Here is a 24,224-nt window from a genome sequence, read left to right as displayed (position 1 = left end):
GCACATACATTCATAGGCAAACATCTGAGTGTTGATGACCAGGTATATCTCTATCCTCACACTACCACTATTTTCAATTTACTGTCAAGTAATAATTTTGATTTTCGTTTCATATCTTCTATCGAGTTCTTTCAAGTTTTAGATTTAAGTATTACTATGAAAGTCATGTCTTGGAATGTGCAAGGTTTAGCTTCAAAAGATACTAGGGATTATTTAGCTGACATTATAAAGAACACAGTCCTGATATAATTTTTCTAGCTGAAACAAAAATTAGTGAAAAAATAGCTAAATTCCTAGTTCATAGATTTTCTTATCCAAAATCTCTCATTGTGGGTTATGAGGGTCTAGCAGGAGGTATTATTCTTCTGTGGAAATCAGGCTTTCCTTGTGATGTGGTTTGTTGCAAGGACAATTTGATTCATTTACTAATTACATCTAATGCATCTAAAGAAGAATGGTTATTGTCCTGTGTATATGGGTATACCTATAATGACATTAAGAAAGTTCAGTGGGAATTCCTTAAGGAACTGAGTGATAATGTATAACAATCTTGGATTGTCATTGGAGACTTAAATATCCATCTATCAGATAAAAGGCATCCTTCTGATTCTTCTTCCATTCATCACTGGATTAATAATATTATTGATTCAACGGGTTTAATGGATTTGGGTTACATAGGTAGCAAATATACTTGGACTAACAAATTAAACGGGAAAGGGTACAAAAAGGAAAGATTATATTTGGCATTGTATAACTCAAATTTTATTATGGATTACCCAAATTCTAAGGTTTTCATCTTTCTTTTTTGGCCTCAAACCATTGTCCTATTATGTTAGTCACGGAGGCTTTTCAATTCAGACCCAAAAATAATTGGAAGTTCTATAGATCTTGGCTTCAAGATTCTACTTGTAATGATGTTATCTATAAGGCATGGGATTCCTCCATAATCTTCAAGATAAGCTCTCATTTACAAGAAGAAATTTATCTAAGTAGAATAAGATGCATTTTGGTCACATTAGTCAACAATTCCAACAATGCAAGAACTTGTTAATGCATCTACATTCTCAGCCTTACTCTGAGTATAATAGTCATTTAATACAGGAAGTTGTAGATAATGTTAACTATTGGAAGAAAATTGAAGCTCAGTATTGGCAGCGAAAATCCGGGGATCACTAGATCAAGGATGCCGACAATAATACGGCTTATTTTCATTCACTAGCTAACAGAAGAAGATCAATAAATAATATAACTGCTATAAGAGATTCTCAGGGTATTTGGTATAGTTCAAGGGAGGAAATAGAAAAACTTCTTATCAGTCACTTTTCAGCTACAACAACTTCTACATCTCAACAACTTCAACACTCACAATTTTTTTAATCAATCCTATCATAACACTAGAGGATAATAAGAGCCTAGTAGAAATTCCTTCTGAGGAGGATATTTTCTCTACAGTTAAAAGTCTAGCTAGTTGGAATTCACCGGGTCCAGATGGATTTCCTGCGGGATTCTATCATACACAGTGGAATACAGTAGGAGTTGATATAACTCAGATGGTTCAACAATTTTTCATTACTGGTTCCATGCCTTCTCATCTTAATCAAACCCTGACTTGCCTCATTGCTAAAATTCAAAATCCAGTAACTCCAAATGAATACAGACCAATTGGTCTTTGTAATTATTCTTACAAGTTGATCTCTAAAATACTTGTTAATAGACTTAAGCCATTGATGGATAAGATCATTGCTTCTACTCAAGCTGCTTATGTCCCACATCGACTAATCAATGATAATATAGTTCTGGCACGTGAAATAATACATTCTATGAAGAAATCTAAAAGGAAAATTCCACATGTCGCTTTAAAATTAGACATGTCAAAAGCCTTCGATAGGCTGGAATGGTCCTTCTTAGATATGATGCTTCATAGATTAGGATTTGAAGATCAGTGGTGTACTCTCATACAACAATGTATATCAACAACTCCAGTTTTTATCAAACTAAATGGTGGAGTTACGGATTATTACATTCCTTCAAGAGGTCTGCGACAAGGAGATCCCTTATCGCCATACTTGTTTATTATAGCTATGGAGTATTTGACAAGATCTTTAGCAAAAGCTGAAGCTGAAAATCTGATTACTGGCATTAGAGTTGTTCAGAATGCACCTTCAATCAATCATCTTCTTTTTGCAGATGATTGTCTATTATTCTTCCAAGTTGATTCGCAAAGTATTGATAATATACATACAATATTACAAAATTTTGGAAGATTATCAGGGAAGATGATCAACTTTAATAAATCAGCAGCCTTCATAGCGGGTAATATTTCTTATGATGGAAAGCTAGATATAGTCAATAAACTTGGAGTTAAGCAATTATGTTCGTCAGATAAATATTTGGGTCTTCCAATTCTTTTAGGCAGATCTAAAACAAACTCCTTTGCTTCAATCAAGGATATATTTGCTAACAGACTTCAAGGTTGGTCATCAAAAATTCTGAACCAAGCTGCTAGATCTACAATGGTCAAGACAGTTCTGAATTCTATACCAGCCCATTACATGAGTAACTTTAAACTCCCTATGAACACTTTGAACCAATTAGATGAAATTCAGAGAAAATTTTGGTGGGGGCATAATAACAACAGGGGAATCAATTTAATAGCTTGGGATTCTGTATGTGCTTCTAAGGAAGAAGGGGGTTTAGCTTTTAGAAATCTAGAAAAATATAATAAGGCACTAATAACAAAATTGGCTTGGCGCCTATGTACGGAGCCGGATAAAATTTGGGTTCAAAATATGAAAGCTAAATACTCACCTCACTGTGAATTTATTCATTTGCAAGAAGAAAACAAAAACTCGTCTTGGGTTTGGAAAGGTTTAGAAGAGGGCTTGGAAATAGTTAAAAAGTATTCTAGATGGGATGTCAGAATTGGAGAAAAAGTATTGGTGTGGTATGACAAGTGGGTAAGAGGTTTGAATCATCCTCCATTTTCAAAAGATTCTTATAATCTTTCAGTTAGAATTGTCTATGTTTCAGATCTCATGCTGAGTAATCCTAGAAGATGGAATGAGACTTTAATTAAAGCAGTTTTTCCAGATCACATAGCTGACATGATACTTAAAAGGTATATGGTTCAATATGGGGAGGACAAGTTAATTTTGGAACCGAATAGAACAGGAGAGTTTTCGGTTAAATTAGCTTATAAAGTTCCTACTTGCACTACAAATAACACAATAGCTAATAATCAGAAAATTTCTCCTAATGTTTGAAAAAATCTGTGGAAAACTGAAACACCACATAAAGTTAAACTTTTCATTTGGAAGTGTATTAAAGGAATAGTTCCAACAAAGAAAAGTTAAGTATGTATAAGCCTGAAATATAAGTTATGTGTTCTCATTGTCAGTCTGCGGAGGAAACTTTGGATCATCTTCTTATTCACTGTGATCATGCTAGATCAATTTGGCTTGCCATGAATGTTAACGTCTCAAACATTCAGATTCAGAACATAAATATATGTACTTGGATCACCAGTTGGTTTCAGTATCCACAACATGATGCTGCGGATCATAACTCAACTTGGACCGTTCATCTAATGTGCACGACTTGGAAGATCTGGAAAAACAGATGCTTAAAGGTTTTTCAAAATAGAAATATAAATAAGTCACAAACTATTGCTAGTATTCATTACATGACCTCACATTGCTTATCTTCATTTAACTCAAAAAATTCAGTTAATGAGTTCAACAACGGCATCTTTGCCTTCCACCTAAGAATAGATTTTTCAAAATAAATGTTGATACATCGTTTGATTCTATTACGGGAGATATTGGAATTGGTCTGATCCTTAGAGATGATGCAGGTACAGGCAGGGCCATCAGGGTCAAGTACTTCAATGGAGGAGTAGATCCAGAACAGGCTGAATACTTGGCCATAAAAGAATCCATTCAATGGGCCAGCGAAAACAAGCTTGAAAAAGTTATTCTGGAAACAGACTGTCACAATGTAGTGAACTCTCTTAAAAATGCCAACTCTGTTGTTCATTGGATGAATGATGAAATTCTACAGGAAATAAGGCATTTGCTTTCTACTAAGAACTACTATGATGTAAATTATGTTAAAAGAGTAGCAAACAATGTAGCTCATGTTATTGCTAATGACGCTAGAACTGATAAGTCCTATTTTGAATTTTGGTGCAACATCCCAGGAAAATATGAAAATCTTTGTAGATGGTGGATTTTCAACAAAGGCTAAAATCGTAAACCATAATAATACGAATCTCTAATCCAGCAATCAGACGCGAGTATTGAGACACGAGTCCCTCTTCGAACCTCTGACTGAGAATACTGTCTCTCAGAGTACATGTAGATATGTAGTCTCTCGGCTGGACAACATCATATCTCATGAATACTGGACACTTCACTAACTATTTCTATATAGAATCACGAGATTGACGGCTCCTAGACAGCTTGCTCTGCTAGTATAGAGACATCAGTTAATTATTCTTAAAATTCTTGGATTCATCCATTGAATTTCTGAAAATATTCAAATATTTTCTGAAAATATTCAAATATTTTCGTAATATTTCATTACTTCAATCCATGGTTCTTCCCAGTAGAATTCCATGGGTTAGTAATAAATATTCAATACACGGGCGTCTGAGCTACCTCCGAGTAAGCCCCGATTTAAATGGTGCAGGTGTATTCAACGATGATGCACTAACAATCACCGTACGAACGAGTATTTCAAAATACGACGAAACAATGAACCTATGCAAAATAGGAAGGAAAAATAATAATAAAATATTAGCAAAGGCGCCAAGGGGACTGGGCTCATCAGTCGGCCGGTCATGCCGCGACCAGTCCCATGCCCATTTTTATATTTTATCACATTTTATTAGTTTTCCATGATCTCATGAAAATTCTCTCGTTCGAGCAAATCTACCTCGTTTCAAAGAAATTCTCTACACTCATGATTTTATCAAAAATAATAAAATTAGGGAAAATTGTCATGGGACCAAGCACCAACCGGCCGGCATGCCTAGCCATGGCGGTCCCACACCTCACGTCTCCATTATTTTATTATTCCTCTTGATTTTATGAAAATTCCTTGATTTCATGAATTTTCTCTAAAACCCTTGAAAATTACCTAATTTCATGAATTTTCTCTAAAATTATGAAAATATGGTGGAATTGGGAGAAAACCGTGGGATCGGGCTCTATCCGGCCGGTCATGCCCTAGCCGGTCCCACACACATATTATTTTATTATTATTTGGTGTTTTGTTTCCTAATTCCATGAAAACTCCTTGATTTCAACAAAATACCTTGGTTTTCAACAAATCTCTTTGATTTTATGAAAATTCCCTAAAATCATGAAAAATTATATAAAATTGGGAAGAGTGTCTGGGGACCCGCGCCCATGGCCGGCTGGCCGTGCCTTGGCCATTGCCGGTCCCACACTCCCATTCCCTATTTTATTATTATTATTTCATCTCTCATCTCATGGAAGTTCCCTAATTTCGTCAAATTCTCCAGTTTCATGGAATTTCCCTCAAATCAGAGAAAATACATAAAATTACATAAAACTGGGAAAGCACGTGGGACCGCGTTGTCAGCCGTCCGACCATGCCCTAGCCGTGGTCGGTCCCACATACCTTGTGATTCCCTGTTTTATTTATTATTTTCATCATTTCATGTATTTTTCCCAGTTTCAGCAAAACCCTGGATTTTGCATATTTTTTCAAATGTTGCTCAAACGCGCACCAGAAAATATCAAAATTCTCAGGACTTAGACGCGGACACCATGGTGACACGGGAACATCCCCTTGACCGACCAAGGGTGGCCCTAAGGCTTGCAAACAGCCGGTCCCATGTGTTTTAATGTCTTTAACCTAATTTGCTCAGTCGCTCGTATTAGGTTCGAACTCTTTCCAAACAATTGGAAGTTTTCTAAAACGGCAATTCATTGGTCCCGCAGTCACCAAGAGCCGGTCCATGACCTCTTGGTCGATCCCTCATCTTTCCTACCTATTTGTCGCTCACATGAGCATTTTTGAATAAATGATTAAACCAGCATTTGATCATTCTTTCACCAAACTGGTCCTCAAGGACTTTGGTATTTCTTGCTCATTCGAGCATATGGACATACATGGTGAACTCGTCATCCCATGTGGCCGGTTCTTGCTTCACTTTGCGTTGATTTGTAATAAATCATTATTTTGGTAAAATTAGGGTTTTGAATCCAGAGCTCTGCAGAAACACAATTCTGAGCAGATTCAAATACTCTGATAATTTTACGTTAATTTCATGATTAAAATTTATTTTATTTTGCTCGACCCAGCAGTCAGTAACTTAAATTAATATTTTATTCGGTCATGCTACCAACAGTTCATCAAATGAGAAATACTTGCTCGAACTAGCAATACTTGCTCAAACTAGCAATATTTGCTCAAACCAAGGAATATTGGTCAATTCTCAATATTCAACAATTCATCGAATGAGCAATACTTGCTCAACTCAACGTGAGAATCACGTTTCAACAGGCAAGCTCAATTCACGAGTTTCAGAACATTTTACAAAATCATGTTCAACTCAGCAAATACATGGACTCATCGTCCCATAAGTCATGAAGTCAACAACTGACTAATTAACCATGAGACGTCAATCGTGTCACTTGGGGGATATCAACTAGGGTTTTGGTCTGGCGGTCTACGACACGTGTGTTCAAACACATGTTGGAATGTGAGAAAGTCGTGCAATCAGTTGAAGGGATTAACAAAGTAGTGGACGGAAGATCAACCAAGTCTCCGCACGATGAGCGACTGGTTTCAAACACGATTTCCATTTCCCCACTCCTTGGTTCCATCAACTGTCACACTTCATGGGATCATGGTGTCTACAATTTCAGCAATATAAATAAGTTTATGAATCATGGTTGGAGTATCATTAATCTCACGTCAAACTGACAATACGAGATCAACAACTCATCAATTGAGCAATTACCCTCAACTGAGCAATTTCAATCATTCAGATCTTATCATATTCAGAATTCACAACACACCCACAATCTTCGATTACCATTGATTCCACTCATTTCTCAGCTTCCCTCCTACAGATCAACCTATCCTCTCTTGTGACCGAATTTATTCTGGAACGGCCATTGTGTTGGTTTAGGCCGAAGTACTACATATTGATCTCTTGAATTCAAAGCACCCCCTTTGCAGCGGTGCATCTGTGTGAGGTTGAACATTTCGCTCGGTTCAAGGAGTCTCCTCCGTACGGTCGTCTCCTCAATTCCGTAAAAAACAACAAATCGTTTTTCCCCATCTACAGATTGGCGACCACAGTGGGAGATTAATCTCTCGGTTGCACTCTCATGATTTCACAAGATGGTTGATAGACGCATTTATGTGTCTATTTTGTTCTCAATATTCTGTATTGTTAGACTCGATTAAGTACTTATTGTGTTATTTTGTGTTTTTGTAGATGTTTTTAGAGAAATAAGCCTTTGCGGCGAAATGAGCTCAAAAAAGTGATGATTTACACCCCGGAGAAAAGTACTAAAGGCACCCCAGAAATGCACCGGAAGCGTCCCAGAAATGTACCGGAGGAACCCAGAAAAATTACTATTTCCACCCCAAAATTACTATTTCCACCCCAATTGCTAAAGGGACACCCGTACAGGATTAGGGGGAGGACACTTTTCTTCTCATAATTCAAATTTCATTTTTGGCGGGAAAATATATTCTCTCTCTGGCAGATTTTCAATCAACAAAATGAAGGTGTTGTGGTGCGATTCAATGGCTAAAAATTGGTAGGAAGATGTGATATAGCTTAAGGAATACAGCATGTGTGTCAGAATCGATCGAATTTGGCTAGAATCGGCTAAACAAGTCATCATCAGAGAACATGGCAGTCACGGGTTTGAGAGGATTTTTTGAGGGATTCGGACGTGTTATGATGATGCATGGAGGACTCTAGCACACTTTTGGACCGTGTAGAAGCTAAATAAGGGAGTATCAGAGGCTGTTTACGCGTGGAGAATCATTTCAGGGAAGAAAATATTCGGAAAATATTTTCTTTAAACACCGAGTAATGAAGATTATATGGAGTAATTGAGGGAGATTCAACGAGCTGTAGGTGTATAAATATGTTCCCTGGGAGTACTAGAGAGTCTGTCGAGAGTTGGGAGAAGAGAGGAGAGCCACAGACGCAGAAATCAAGAGTTGATCAAACTCTGCTGCTGCTGATGAAGAACACCAAGAACACGAAGAACGGACTCGCAGCAGCAGTCGTTTATCAACAGTGAAAATGACTCACATCCGTGGGTCGTAGGTGTGGGTCTTAGCATTTCAGCGACAACAGCACCTCAGCTTTGTCGTTAATTTTGGACGCCTTCTGTGGATCGCAGAATCCTGTTTTAGAACATTTACTTATCTTTCTCTTTATTGTAAACATCAATTGAGCTTAATAAAATATTTTGAGAGGTTTTCCAACATGATGAGTTAATTCCCTCGTAACCAAGGCAATGGAGGAAGCTATTCACGCAACATAAATGGGTAACTATTTCATTTAATTATATAATTCACCTAATCGCTGCTTTTGCAGAGTTTTAAATTGTTTGAATGATTGTCTTAATTATTTGTTATTCAGTTTGATAGGTTATTCTTGGTTTAATCTCTTGATAATCTATGCTTAAGGTTTACAAATAATGTTTGAGAATTTGTATGATTGATAGTGAATTAAAGATAAAAGAGGACTTAAGAATTGAATAGAGTTTTGAAATATTTATCATTCAATCTTGCGTAGTAGTGGAATCTAGTGTCTTGGTTACCTCTCGCCCAAAATTGTTAATATTTGTATATATATTTTATAAGTCTAAAAAAATCCTTTACCTTCACAAGTCTTAGAGTTCGAACCTTTATTACTACAACCCCCATTAAATCTTTAATCATTTTGGCGCCGCCGACGCGGATTTGTGCTTAGGTAGAATTTTTTTTTTTAGGTTTACTATTTTTTTTTAGAATTATTTGTTCCTTTTTACTTTGTCTTTTTGTCTTTGATTTACAGGTTCGAAGTGGAGCACTAAGGACTTGGAGAAAAAGCTTAAAGCGAAAAGCGAAAAGAGAAGAAAAAAGGACAATTTTAGGATTTAATTTTTAATTTTTTTTTTAGAGTGTGTGAGGAAAACTGTAATTTTTTTTATTTTGGACTTTCTTTTTTATTTGGACTTTATTCTGGACTTTGGACATTATTTTTAAAACCCTACGGAAGGGTTATAAATTAAAAAAAAAAAATTAAATACAAACTGTTTGCAGGGAAGGACGACGATTACTATATCATCTCGGCCCCTCGGGTTCGCACACGGCATAGGAGTCGTGGCCCGAGTCGACGACAACGGTTCATCGCCCGTCTGGTACGGGAGGTAAGTCCAATCGAAACACCCGCGAATCTCCTGCAAGCGGGTTACTGTCTGCCTTAAGGTGATAATTGTTTGAGGACGAACCAGACTGTCTTTATTTTCCTAGTAAAGGGCAAGGTCTGGCCTAAACAAGATAAGGGTTCGGATTTCATCACCGTTCTCTTCTTGCCCGCCTTAGGAAAACGAAACCGAACGCGAACCTAAGCTTTAAAATTTGGAATAGAACGAGACCGATAGGGTAACGAGCTTAATAGGAAACTCGTTCGAAAAATATTGGTTGCTCTTTAAGCAAACTCCAAAGTTCATGATGGTTTCTGTGAGTTGAATGCGTGACTGCGCCGCCTTGTGATAGCGGTGAGGCCTTGGGTATCAAAGCTCCACTGAGCTTCCCTCGCCTCAATTCAACTTACTTTGACTCGGATTGATTCCAGAGGGGTTTGCTCAAATTGCAACGAATTCCCTTTCGAAAGATAGAAGCTGGTCTAGAAACAATCTAAGTGGAGCCATCATGCTTTTTGTTTGCTAGAAATCTTTAGGTTTGTTTTGGTGGAGTCGAGTCGGCTTTGTTTGTGGTTGTGTAATTCCCTTGCAATTAAGAATGTCGAACTGGTATGATAGAAGCCAATACAATGAGTATCGACCTGAATTTGAATATGGACATCATCAGTTTTATGACCATGGTGGGAATAGTAGTTGGGAACGCCAACCTTTTCAAGGTTATGGTTCATACCATAGTGAGCCCAATTACTATCCACACACGAATTGGTCTTACGAGCAAGAAAATCAGGAATATTATAGTACTAGTCATGCGTTTTTGGAAAATTACTTAAAAACTAGTCCTGATTATGACATTTATAAACCTGTTCAATCTCTAGAAGAAACCTACCAACAAATTCGAAGGGAGTATGAACGTGCAGATAGTTCAAGAGAAGAGAGTACACAACGGTCTAAGATATTCAATGAGACTTGTGAACATATAAGTGTTATGCTCAGTGAAATTCAAGCACGTTTAGAGGCAGAAAATGAACAGTTAGCTAATGCTGCTCGAAATAATCTAAATTTCCAAAATAGGGTTTCTAATTCTACCCTTGATATCAATAGTGAATATTTGCCTAATTTAGAGGACGAGGTTAGAATTGGTAACACTACTTGTTTTGATAAGGTTCGATCATTTTCATGCTATTATAATGATGATGATGATGAGAATAGTAGTAATGAAGAATCTGAAATATGTAGGCATAGTGATCAGGAATCTATTAATCCAATTGAGCTTTATAGTGATTATATTATTTCTAGTTCAAATCCAAATAATTTTTATGATTATTCACCTATTCAAAAGGACGAGGATTTGATTAGGGATACCACCTTTTTAGACGATGTAGTTCATGATCCTTTAGCCTACATAGTATTGGACAATCCATTATTTGATGAACTTATTAGTGGATCGGAGGAAGTAACTATGATTAACACCTTAGTTAATGAGCCTTTACTAGAAACTTTTTCTCATAATCCTTTATATGATGGTGGTTTAGAGGAACCGGTTTATCCTGAGAATCACCCACAAGATTACAACTTAGAAAAATCAATTGCCCATTTTCAAGAATCTGATGACATAGAAATTAGGGAAGTTGTGACCAGTCTATCTAGAGACACTGAAGACTCTAAGTTTGGGGGTAATCATCATTCTCCGTGTACTTTAACTCTTAGAAAGATCCCTTACTTGGGACTTGACATCAATGCCTCAACCATCTTACAAGATTATCTTCATACTCGTTTTCCCGAACCTCATGATGTCCAGGAAGAATTTCAGTCGTTAGAAACCCATCCTCTGGTTGATGTGGTTTGCCCAGGATATGATACCCAGATTGACTTTGTTTTCCCACCAAATACTTTTCTACCAATTGTGGGAACATATAAATTTCAGATGTGTCAATTATTAAGTTTTGAGACTAAACCTAATTACTTTAGGAGATTAGGGTCGACACATCTGTTTAAGGAAGACCACCACTCTCTTTGTGGTCAACTGTGTAAGTCAAATCTGATTGACTTTAAGGATCCCCATTTATTCAGGTTGTTATTATTTTTAATTGAGTTTTTCCAGACTTTTAAACCTGAACTGTTGGATCTTAGCTATGAGGAAGTGCATCCAATGAAAATTTTCTATCAAGATCCTTTCATAGAACCTGAACCTGAACCACAATGGGACATAGGTATCTTAATCAGGAAACTAGATAAGGGTATGCAGTACATGTTCATTTTCTTGGCTTGTTGCAGATTCCTTTTACTTGTGATAGCTCTATTTGGTTTCGATAACCCACAATTATTTCGGCTATTGCTATATGATTCGAGGAGATTAAACCTTTCTTAGTCTGGCTGAAGACTTTAAACTTAGCACTTCTTGGGAGGTAACCCAATCTCACGCAACACGGTAATATCCTTCAATAAATCTTTTACTTCAAATAGTAACCGTTTCTCCTTGTTCATGTTTTTAATTTTATCTTTAGAACATTGAGGACAATGTTAGATTTAAGTTTGGGGGTATGGGGAGAAACTTTTTAGTTGCGTAATAAATAAACTCCAGAGCCTAGAAATTTACGCCTATTAAGGATAGCACTAACCAATCTAAGTGGATGGAAACATTTTTGTTTTAGGAGTTGAGGGACCAATCTGACTAGATGGAAACATCTATAGAGTCTATTCATAAAAGCACAGAGCTCAGGTGTTAGAAATAACATGATAGTTTCGCCATATCTCGTCGAGTCCTTTTCACTTTCTATTTTTAGTTTTCTTTTATTTCAAGTGATTTGGTGGGGCACACGATTCAAGTTGTTACCTTTGCTAGGGTGAAATAGAGTGACTGAGTTACCTTTTAAAAAAAAAAAAAAAAAAAAAATTAGACCGGACCAGTTAGACCAATCGGAATAAGTATTAACACTTGGATAGCAATATGCGTGTGTTCTCCCTGTTTCCGTCGCCTAAGCAAGCGTGGAATGCAGGACCCGTGGGAACTATCGTGTAATCTGCTGACAAGAAGCATGCGCTTGGATCCAAAAGATCTATTCATGCCGTTAAGTTAAAAAAAAAAAAAAAATGGTTATTGTTATGTGTAGTCAACTGCTGGTTCCCTTGTATTTGCCAGTTTGTTGATCTAAATTTAAGTTATTGACCACTGGTTCCCTTGTATATGCCAGTGTGTTAATATTAGTCATACCGGTATCTCAGTCATTTAGGTTAGGTTCATCTTGGCAGAGGCCTTCAGACAGATATGGGAAACACCGTTCACTTTTCAACCATCTACATTTTTCTTTTTCCATCTTCTTAATCTTTTCATGTGATTAGTCTGACTCCGAGTATGATGTCCATCGTGAAACTATCTTAGTAGAGCTCTGTCACTTATATGAATTTTAGTATGCGTGCAAACTCGTGTACACCAATTGGAATTTCGCATCAGGGTTCTTCCTCTTAGAGTCAATAATTGTATGCCAACCAAGGAGGTTCTTTAGTGCTTTCCAAGGTTCTGCGTAGATAGCTAGGGTCTGGAGTATTGGTTTTTGTGGGTACACCTCTGATAAACCCACCCGAGATTAACTCGGTCACTTTTCAAGAATAAATTTTGCTCGAGGACTAGCAAATAATAAGTTTGGGGGTATTTGATAGACGCATTTATGTGTCTATTTTGTTCTCAATATTCTGTATTGTTAGACTCGATTAAGTACTTATTGTGTTATTTGTGTTTTTGTAGATGTTTTTAGAGAAATAAGCCTTTGCGGCGAAATGAGCTCAAAAAAGTGATGATTTACACCCCGGAGAAAAGTACTAAAGGCACCCCAGAAATGCACCGGAAGCGTCCCAGAAATGTACCGGAGGAACCCGGAAAATTACTATTTCCACCCCAAAATTACTATTTCCACCCCAATTGCTAAAGGGACACCCGTACAGGATTAGGGGGAGGACACTTTTCTTCTCATAATTCAAATTTCATTTTTGGCGGGAAAATATATTCTCTCTCTGGCAGATTTTCAATCAACAAAATGAAGGTGTTGTGGTGCGATTCAATGGCTAAAAATTGGTAGGAAGATGTGATATAGCTTAAGGAATACAGTATGTGTGTCAGAATCGATCGAATTTGGCTAGAATCGGCTAAACAAGTCATCATCAGAGAACATGGCAGTCACGGGTTTGAGAGGATTTTTTGAGGGATTCGGACGTGTTATGATGATGCATGGAGGACTCTAGCACACTTTTGGACCGTGTAGAAGCTAAATAAGGGAGTATCAGAGGCTGTTTACGCGTGGAGAATCATTTCAGGGAAGAAAATATTCGGAAAATATTTTCTTTAAACACCGAGTAATGAAGATTATATGGAGTAATTGAGGGAGATTCAACGAGCTGTAGGTGTATAAATATGTTCCCTGGGAGTACTAGAGAGTCTGTCGAGAGTTGGGAGAAGAGAGGAGAGCCACAGACGCAGAAATCAAGAGTTGATCAAACTCTGCTGCTGCTGATGAAGAACACCAAGAACACGAAGAACGGACTCGCAGCAGCAGTCGTTTATCAACAGTGAAAATGACTCACATCCGTGGGTCGTAGGTGTGGGTCTTAGCATTTCAGCGACAACAACACCTCAGCTTTGTCGTTAATTTTGGACGCCTTCTATGGGTCGCAGAATCCTGTTTTAGAACATTTACTTATCTTTCTCTTTATTGTAAACATCAATTGAGCTTAATAAAATATTTTGAGAGGTTTTCCAACATGATGAGTTAATTCCCTCGTAACCAAGGCAATGGAGGAAGCTATTCACGCAACATAAATGGGTAACTATTTCATTTAATTATATAATTCACCTAATCGCTGCTTTTGCAGAGTTTTAAATTGTTTGAATGATTGTCTTAATTATTTGTTATTCAGTTTGATAGGTTATTCTTGGTTTAATCTCTTGATAATCTATGCTTAAGGTTTACAAATAATGTTTGAGAATTTGTATGATTGATAGTGAATTAAAGATAAAAGAGGACTTAAGAATTGAATAGAGTTTTGAAATATTTATCATTCAATCTTGCGTAGTAGTGGAATCTAGTGTCTTGGTTACCTCTCGCCCAAAATTGTTAATATTTTGTATATATATTTTTATAAGTCTAAAAAAATCCTTTACCTTCACAAGTCTTAGAGTTCGAACCTTTATTACTACAACCCCCATTAAATCTTTAATCAATGGTTGGTCTTAGGACTAATTCAACTAATCCAGATCAGAATCTTTCAAATGGCAGCATTCCTCATGTTACACCTGACGGCATGGAAGGCGGAGAAACCCCGACTTTGGCAGAGTTGGCCCAAATTCTGGAGGTCCATACCAGGAACATGGACCTGATGAAGGATACAATGAACCACATCCTCGACTTTCTAATCAAACTAACATCTGAGTTAGGCGGTATCTCTGCTTTAGAAGTCCCAACACTGGAGACTGAATCGTCACCTGACCCTCAAACCAACAGTTTCACTACTTATGAGAAGTCGGTGGACCAAGAAGTTGCACAACTGATCGGGAGCTTGTGTGAGCTTCTGCACTTCTCCAGGGATCAACGCACGAATACATTTGCCGCACTCAACCAGATATCGTCAGACACACCTCTGACTCCAGCGTGTCGGACAATTGAGGAAAGACCTGTGATGTCTGGCCAGTCGATCCACAACATCACTTTTGGAGAAGAAGACCGCATGGCAGACGAAGGACACAATCGAGATTTGTATGTGACTGGTTTCATCAGAGATTACGAGTTCAAGAGAGCCCTCGTTGACACAGGCGCCTCTACAAATATCTTCACCATGAAGACTCTCAAATCAGCCAGGTTCCCGCAAAATAAGATTGTCCGACACCCCATCCTGATGACGGGCTTTGAAGGAAGCCAGATTCACACATACGGGTATGCATACATATACTTGAAGGTAGGACCTATTCATTCAAAAGTCAAGTTCCACGTGATCGAACAAGTGCCAGACTATCACATGATACTTGGACGTCCATGGATTCATGACAATAAGGTGGTCCCTTCAACGTACCATCAATGCATGAAGGCTCTACTCAACAACAAGATTGTTCGCATCCCGGCTTCATCATCTCAATACCTTTAATGATGTCGAATTCCTTGAATCTCAATACAGCATCCCAGAGCCTCCAAGCAAGGTTTACAACACCCCACTTTCAAGTTGAAAGACTATTGAAAAGATTACTGACAAGCCATCACCCTCGGATGCTAAAGTGATTAAGTAACCTACTACACCGATTAAACGCCGTAATGATCAAATCTCGACTCCAGGATCAAACTTCATAACTGACCGTGATGCAGAGGGGAGGATCGTTTATCGCCGACGTGAAGATTAGCAATTAATAGGTGAGAACGATGAAAAGTCTCCCCACTCTGAAGAATCATGTCAGAGCGAGCCGTCACTTGAAGAAGAGGTCCAGGATGCCCCACGACAACTACAAGACGACACTGACTCTACCACTGACGATCTCGAAACAATCAACATTGGGATTGATGACGATCCAAGGCCAATCCTAATCAGTTCAACACTGTTATCAGAGGAGCGGACCGAGCTGATAAAATTACTAAAAGAATATCAAGATGTCTTCGCCTGGACGTATGAAGAAATTCCCGGTCTGGATGACAAACTGGTCACCCATCACCTCCACATTGTTCCCGGTTCCAAAGCCGTCAGACAACCGCCTAGGCAATTTAGACACGAAGTTGAGGAGCAAATCAAGGTCGAAATCCAGAAACTGTTAGCAGCAGGATTCATCAAGCCTATTCTTTATCTAACGTGGCTAACGAACGTGGTACCTGTCAAGAAGAAAATGGTCAAATCAGATGTTGTGTCGATTTCAGGAACTGATGTGCTTGGGAACGACACACAAAAGACTTGCAAGTATACAAGGCCAAGTTTTAGTATAGAGAGTAAGCAAGGGATCAGTCCACAGGGAGTGGGAGCATACGAGAAATTTTCCTAAGCTAGCAATGGAGACAAGGCACTATGGCAGTGAGCAAGGCAAAGTAATATGGCAATTGCAAAGAACCAAAACAGTTAACAAAGCAAAGATGACAAAACAGCATGGAACCAAGGCTGTGAGCCAAGGGCAGGGGTGAGTTTGTGCACTGATTTCAATGCACAACAGGCTTCAAAATACAAGAAATAAACAGCAAGATAGCTAAGAAATTTAGCTGAGCAGGGAGCAAAATAAGACTGAAATTGTAAGTGACTGAAATAAGGTATTGTGGTCTAAGCTAAGGCTTAGAGTCCACCTTTGTGTCCTAGCCAAACAATGTGATCCTAGGTTGAGTTGAATATCCTATGCATACATCTAGAATGGGAGGAAAACTAATTTGCTCACTAGTTTGCCCCTAGCATTGACTGTCTTTTGACAGAACAATCAATCACAGGCACTATGAGCATCAATCTCTTCCCATTGCTCAATCAGAACATACATCAGGATAACTATCCTAGCAATTCACCATTTGACAATGCACTAGGCTTCATCTGAGCCTCAGCCTAATGCTACTTAGCTCATGCTCAACATATTACATACACAAGCATTCATCATACAAGATAATTCAAACACAACACACAACATTCAAAAATCAACTGTGATAAAGGGACTGAATTTGAAATTGTAATGAAAATTTCTTCAAATGTCTACTGGCTAGTCCAGAGATGCCCAATTTTACAACCCCTAACACCCTTTTATAGTTACAGCCCAAAAAAAAACTAAAATCCCCAAATCAGTAAAATTAGGGTTTACTAAAAAATCTAAAATTGACCTTTACCTAATCTCTGAAATCAATCAATGGTCTCGACCCATTCTTCTATTGCTTCTCCTCTTCCGTAATTGGTGGTTTGATTTCACTAACTCTGTTTCTCTCAAACCTAGTTTCTAGGTTCACTGTTTTTGAACAGATAAAAGGGTTGAGAGAGAAGGAGCTAGAGAGTATCATGGTGGTGTCCTTTAGTGATGGAGGGGGTGGCTGATTGATGGGGTACAGTGATGGAGGTGGTTGAGCGGACATGGTGGAGGTGATGGTCGTTGTAGAGGAATGGAGAAGATGGAGTCGATGGTTTTGGGAAGAAGGGTGTGTTTGTTTTGCGGGTATAGGTATTTGGTTGTTTGGGTGTTGAGAGGGCTCATCAAATCTTGATGTTTCGCGAAGGGAATCCGTGGGATGATAACTTCTGAAACGGATCTAACGGCGAGATGGAGACAGATTATGAGCGACCGTTGGATGATGAGATGGATCCAATCCGACGGCTGAAGATGGAGGCGGGTTTGGATATTGGAAATGGGTTTGGGTGAGGGTTTTGGGCCTTGGGTATGCCAAGCCCATATCTTCTTTAAGAACAATTCTTCCTTCTTCAAGACCATTCCTAGCCTCTTGGTTTTGTGCACAACGTTCTTCGCGGCTTCCTTGCGTAACTCCTCCCGGCTTTTCACTACTTTTCTGCTCTATTCCGCTCCGCAATTCATCCAAACTTTATTTATTACCTAAAAATATAAAATTAAGTAAGAAAAATATTTATTCTTGAAAACAATGAAAATACAGAATATGGGATAAAATGTAGAATTAATGCACAAAGATGAGTTAAATGCTAACAAAAAGGGATAAATATATGCACTTTTTAGCACTCATCAAATACCCCCAACCTGAATTTTACTTGTCCTCAAGTAAAACAAAACTAAGGAAATCCTACCTATACCACTGTCGCTGGTCTCTCGAATGCATTTAGCATATGCACTAAGCCTTTTAAACCACTAAGTGTCCCTAGTGGACGAGTGAAGTCTCGTGAAGGTTTGCTTAGAACGTACCTACAAAGTTCTAGGTCAAAATATAAGCTCAGATTCCATCAAATGTGACATGTGCAAGTCAGTTTAAGCTCACAGCAAAATGGAGATGTCAATCTAGCTATCAAAGGCACAATCCTAGCACTGATAACAACAAGACGTGATAAGAGTGTAAAGTGTATCTACACATTTCTAGAATGACCTGAAGTTATGACTACTAATCACCAAGAGATAGTTTTTAGGCTAAGAACCGAATTCTAAGCCAAGCTAGCTGTCCGGCTTTACGAGAATTGTGAATGTTCACCCAATGAGTTGGTGATATTTCAGTTTACCCGCGTTATACATCGATGGCTGCACCCTCCTTGCTTATTACAAGACTATTTACAACAAAAAGATAACTCTTTACATGACTCTTATTTACATTGATTACTCTCTTTTATTTTTGGAACAAGAGAGAACTATTGTCTTTACATGACAAAACATAGAATAAATAAATACTTATTTTTTTTTTTTTTTTTGAAGAAAAACTTTGATCTTTAACATCATGACACTTTTGATACATGAACAAAAAGAAAAACATAATTACATGACTTAGCAAGAGGTGGCCCTTATCGAATGCATCCGGTCAAATTCTATGGTTGCTTTTCTTAACGTATCCTCCAACTTCTATCCCAGCCAACCAAAGAACAAGCTAGTCAAGTCTCATTCAGTATTCTAAAGTGATTGGCAATCTAACTTCCTATCAAACACCTTGAAGATCGAGGCTATACATGTATTGGTAGATCGTGCGCGTGCAAGTTTCTTATCACTATGTGAATTGTGCTAGAATCAGGGTGCCTAAATATCTGACTAAGACTCCTAATAATTACATATTTGCACAAGAGTCAACATTTCAAGGTAAATGAGCTCCATTTTTATGTTTTTATTTTTTTAATTTTTTTGGAATTTTTCAATTTTTCAAAAAGAGGAGTTTTGTTTTCAATTATGGCATATTATCGTGGTATCTACTCTATACCCCCAAACCTAAACTAAACATTGTCCTCAATGTTTAAAAATATGGAAGAATTAAAATGCAACATATGGAAAGGGACATGCTGAGTAGAGTAAAAGGAGAGAGAATACCCGATTTCGGCGAAAGCAGAATTAAAACTCCGTTATCCAAGGAAAACTCCAACATATTCGGAGTCACAATGGATGAGCACAAAATATAACAAAAGGAAATTTAACTAACACATTATCTACAAGAAAATTTGGTTTTTAATGGGATTGGACTTTTTGGGAAAAATTTGGTTTTGTCGGGAGTGAAAACTTTTTGGTTTTTTAGGGAAAAAGGCTTTTTGGTTTTCAATGGGGAAGAAAACGCAGCTACTTATGTACAAGGGTGGACCAGCTTAGTCCACATAGACTGGGTCCTCCAGGTTGGTTTTTCAGTGTCGGGTGGGAATGGTTCAAGGAATGGTTTTAATCTCTGCCCGTTGACTTTGAAAATGTTCTTGTTGGAGACATCTTCAAGCTCTACAGCTCCATGAGGGAAAACTGTGCGTACTAGGTACGGTCCCTTCCATCTGGAACGCAGTTTTCCTGGAAAAAGATGTAACCGGGAGTCATACAGCAAGACTTTCTGACCAGGAGTGAAGGATTTGCGTAGAATACGCTTGTCATGAAATATCTTCATCTTCTGCTTATATAACCTGGCACTGTCATAAGCCTCATTTCTCAATTCTTCCAACTCGTTGAGTTGAAGTTTCCGTTGAATTCCAGCTTCTAGAGAAAAGTTCAGTTGCTTGATTGCCCAATAAGCTCGATGTTCTAACTCCACAGGAAGATGGCACGGCTTTCCATACACTAGACGATAGGGGGACATGCCAATTGGTGTCTTATACGCTGTTCTATAGGCCCACAAAGCATCATTCAATCTTATTGACCAATCTTTCCTAGACGGGTTAACCGTCTTTTCTAGAATGTGCTTGATTTCCCTATTAGACACTTCCACTTGTCCACTGGTCTGAGGGTGGTACGGAGTAGCAACCTTGTGAGTTATTCCATACTTGCGTACTAAAAACTCGAAGTGCCTATTGCAGAAATGTGACCACCGTCACTGATGATAGCTCTCTCGGGGTACCAAAACGTGAAAATATGTTTTCCTTTAAAAAGGAAAGTACCACCTTGTGGTCATTTGTTCTGGTTGCGATGGCTTCTACCCACTTGGAGACGTAGTCAACGGCGACTAAGATGTACAACTTGCTGTCAGACATGGGAAATGGACCCATGAAGTCGATCCCCCAAACATCAAAAATCTCAACAATCAGAATAGGATTCAATGGCATCATGTTTCTCCTTGAAATGCTTCCCAGCTTCTGACAACGTTCACAGGCAACACAGTAATCATGGCAGTCCTTGAACAACGATGGCCAATAGAACCCACACTGCAAGATCTTTGCAGCGGTTTTCTTGGCACTGAAATGGCCTCCACAGGCTTGGTCATGACAGAAAGATATCACATCTTTCTGTTCGGTGTTGGGGACACATTTCCTAATGATTTGGTCTGGGCAGTACTTAAACAAATATGGGTCATCCCAAAGGAAATGTTTAACTTCAGCCAGGAATTTAGAGCGGTCTTGTCTCGACCAACGTGAGGGCATCCTACCTGTAGCGAGGTAGTTAACAATATCAGCAAACCAAGGAAGGTCTGAGATAGACATCAGCTGTTCATCTGGGAATGATTCTCTAATCAGCTCAAATTCATCAATAGACTCTAAAGTCAATCTAGACAAATGATCAGCAACCACATTCTCACAACCTTCTTATCACGATTTCGAGATCGAATTCCTGTAATAGTATCCATCGAATAAGGCGAGCTTTAGCATCCTTCTTGGAAAGAAGATACTTCAAAGCCGCATGGTCTGTGTATATGATGATCTTAGACCCTATCAGATAAGATCTAAACTTGTCTAATGCGAAAACGACGGCAAGCAATTCCTTCTCGGTAGTTGAATAATTGAGTTGGGCATCATTAAGGGTTTTGCTAGCATAGTATATCACATATGGTAGTCTATCAACTCGCTGCTCCTAAAACAGCACCAACAGCATAATCAGAGGCATCACACATAAGTTCGAACGGAAGCTTCCAATCGGGTGGTCGGACTATAGGAGCGGTGGTGAGAAGGGTTTTTAATTCCTCCCATGCCTTCACACAAGCAGCATCGAAATTGAAGGCAACATCTTTGGAGAGAAGACTGCACAGAGGTCTGGAGATTTTGCTGAAATCTTTGATGAATCGCCGGTAAAAACCAGCATGACCTAGAAATGATCTGATCTCCTTCACAGAGCGAGGTTGTGGTAGATGTTGAATGAGGTCAACTTTAGCTTTATCCACTTCAATTCCTTTTTCTGAGATGATGTGTCCTAGAACTATTCCTGAATTCACCATAAAATGGCATTTTTCCCAATTTAGAACAAGGTTCTTTTCTTTACATCTGGATATCACTAGGGCAAGATGCTTCAAACATTCGTCAAATGAGGAACCAAAAACAGAGAAATCATCCATAAAGATCTCGAGAAAACTATCTATCATGTCAGAAAAAATGCTCATCATGCAACGCTGAAAAGTAGCAGGTGCATTACACAACCCGAAGGGCATACGTCTATAAGCAAACGTCCCAAATGGACACGTGAATGTAGTTTTTTCCTGATCTTCCGGAGCAATGTGAATTTGGTTATAACCGGAAAAGCCATCTAGAAAACAGTAGTGACTGTGTCCAGACACACGTTCTAGCATTTGGTCAATGAAAGGGAGCGGGAAGTGATCCTTCCTTGTTACTGTGTTCAAATTCCTGTAGTCGATGCATACTCGCCATCCTGTGGTTGTACGAGTAGGGACTAATTCATTCTTGTCGTTCTGAACTACAATAATGCCTGACTTCTTAGGCACAACTTGAATGGGACTAACCCATTTGCTATCAGGTATTGTGTATATGATACCCGCATCAAGTAGTTTCAGGATCTCTCCTTTGACTACATCTCTCATGTTAGGATTAAGTCTCCTTTGCATTTCCCTCGATGGTTTGGCATTCTCTTGAAGGTTAATGTGGTGCATGCAAATGGTGGGACTAATTCCTTTGAGATCTGAGATGGTCCATCCTAAGGCCTCTTTGTGTTCCTTAAGTACTTCTAAAAGCTTACTTTCCTGTTCCGTGTCTAAACATGATGAAATAATGACAGGTAAAGTATCAGAAGAACCTAGGAATGCGTACTTCAACGTACTAGGCAATGTTTTCAATTCAAGCTTGGGTGGCTCAACAATGGATGGAACAAGCTTGGAATCAGAGAGTAAGGGTGGTTCCACTTCATATCTTCTTTCAGTGACGTCCATTTGAGGTACAGATTCGAGCAGAGATAGGACGTCACTACAGTATGCATCATCATAGGAATCTGAGTTAAAGTTATCCATACATGCTTGAAAGGGGTCGACGGATAGAATGTTAGTCAACGAATCTTGTATTAATCCTTCAATCATATTAACTTCATGCACATCGTCATCATCAAGATTCACAGGTTGTTGACTAATATCGAACACATTCAATTCTACCGTCATGTTGCCAAAAGACAGTTTCAACACTCCATTACGATAATTAATGATTGCGTTGGACTTAGCCAAGAAAGGACGTCCTAAGATGACAGGAATGTGACAGTCTGGGTTTTGTACAGGTTGAGTGTCTAAGACAATGAAGTCTACGGGAAAATAGAATTTGTCAACCTTGATCAAAACGTCTTCGATCATTCCACGAGGAATCTTGACAGATCGGTCTGCCAGTTGTAGAGTGATAGATGTTGGCTTCAAATCCCCAAGACCTAACTTCTCATAAACAGAATATGGCAGTAGGTTAACACTTGCACCTAGGTCTAATAACGCTTTATTGACCGTGTGTTCTCCTATAGTGCAAGAAATTGTTGGACATCCTGGATCCCTAAACTTGGGTGGAGTTTTGTTCAGAATGATGGAACTCACCTGCTCAGCTAAGAAAGCACGTTTGTGCACATTGAGCTTGCGCTTTTGAGTACACAAGTCTTTGAGGAATTTGGCATAAGCAGGGATTTGCTTGATTGCTTCAAGAAAAGGAATGTTGATGTTGACTCTCTTGAACAGATCTAACATCTCATTGTAATGGGTACTTTTCTGTTGATAGATCAATCTTTGAGGAAATGGGGCAACAGGAGAATGAGTTGGCAAAGGGACATTCACAGCAGTAGAATTGTCAGGCTTTCCAACTTGCTCAGATTCTTTGGTTTTCTGGGGTTGTGGAGACAGCGTGGAATTTGTATCAGATTCATTAGGTTCGCCCACTTTGTTCTCGATGACTTTACCACTTCGGAGGGTGGTAATGGCATGTACTTGATCGGGAGAGGTTTCCTTGCAGGATGATGAGCCTGTTTGAAATATACTCTTTGGATTTTGTTGGGGTTGGCTCGGAAGTTTACCCTTTTCTCTCTCACTTATGGAATCACAGATTTGACCCATCTTTTGATCAAGACTTTTCTGACTTTGCACCAGACTCTGGACAATCTCCTCGATGTTGGATAGTCTCTTGTCGGTATTGTGTTGAGGATATGATTGTTGAGGGTTTGATTGTTTTTGAGGGTTTCTCGGGTGTTGATAACCTTGATTGTTCTGATATCCCTGATTGTTTTGATAGCTCTGATTGGGTTGAGATGGTCCTCCCTGAGTGGGTCCTTTGGACCATGAAAAGTTAGGGTGGTTTCTCCATCCTGGATTGTAGGTCTGTGAATAGGGGTTATGCTCTTGTTTTTGAAACATGGCATGTGCCTGTTCAAGCCTAGATTCCTGGACTGCAAGCAATTCGGTACAATTTTGGAACTGATGGTTGGGATCGTTACAAGCGGCACATATAGACGAAGCGACATGTTCTCGGAGAGTAGTGGTGGAAGGTTTTGAATTTTTATGTAGTTCTAACTCTTCTAAT

The sequence above is a fragment of the Papaver somniferum genome, unplaced genomic scaffold, assembly GCF_003573695.1.
Source record: "Papaver somniferum cultivar HN1 unplaced genomic scaffold, ASM357369v1 unplaced-scaffold_132, whole genome shotgun sequence".
NCBI classification, from domain to species: Eukaryota; Viridiplantae; Streptophyta; class Magnoliopsida; order Ranunculales; family Papaveraceae; genus Papaver; species Papaver somniferum.
The sequence above is the reverse complement of the archived record's forward strand: the minus strand, read 5'-3'. Positions refer to the sequence as shown.